Source organism: Schistocerca americana, chromosome X, assembly GCF_021461395.2.
Source record: "Schistocerca americana isolate TAMUIC-IGC-003095 chromosome X, iqSchAmer2.1, whole genome shotgun sequence".
NCBI lineage: Eukaryota > Metazoa > Arthropoda > Insecta > Orthoptera > Acrididae > Schistocerca > Schistocerca americana.
In genome coordinates, this window is record NC_060130.1 from 119596043 (window position 1) to 119596657 (window position 615).

Sequence of the window (615 nt, forward strand, 5' to 3'; positions counted from 1 at the left end):
TATATATTCCCTGAAAAATTTATGTCGTATTTCAGGTGTAGCTGTGGACGGTTACAGATCACGTGGTGCCAGCCTTGGTCATAGGTGTCAAAGATGTAATAGTTCATCGGCACCTTGGAATGCGGAACCGCGTTGTGTACTGCGCTCTCAAAATCACCTATCTTCAGAATGTAAATACCCAGAGACACTCTAACCTCTTGTATTAAGAAAGAAATTAGAATTATATTAATACCGTCAGCTGCGCACGGGCGCTGATATAGATCAACGGGTACAGATCATGTACGCCCCGACTGGGACTCGAACCCGGGATCTCCTGCTTACATGGCAGACGCTCTATCCATCTGAGCCACCGAGGGCACAGATGATAGTGCGAATTCAGGGACTATCTCGCGCACGCTTCCCTCGAGACACACATTCTCACCTTGTATGTCCACACACTACATTCGTAGTGTCCCACCCCAACACACTCATTACTCGTGGAAGACATTCTTCCAAGTCCCGTAAGAGTTCGGGGAATACGTGTGCATCCTTCTTCTTCTGTGCATACCCCGATCCGGCTTTTCAGTGAAGGTGTTTCTTGGACTGATTACGCCAAATATCTTGGAGTTCACCTCG

At 47.6% G+C, this 615-nt stretch overlaps 1 non-coding gene across 1 annotated transcript; it reads right to left on the bottom strand.

The window, feature by feature from the left end:
* Positions 1 to 282: 282 nt before the first annotated feature.
* Trnat-ugu lies at positions 283 to 357 on the bottom strand. The gene has a single exon. It is a non-coding gene; the product is annotated as a tRNA-Thr (tRNA).
* Positions 358 to 615: the final 258 nt, after the last annotated feature.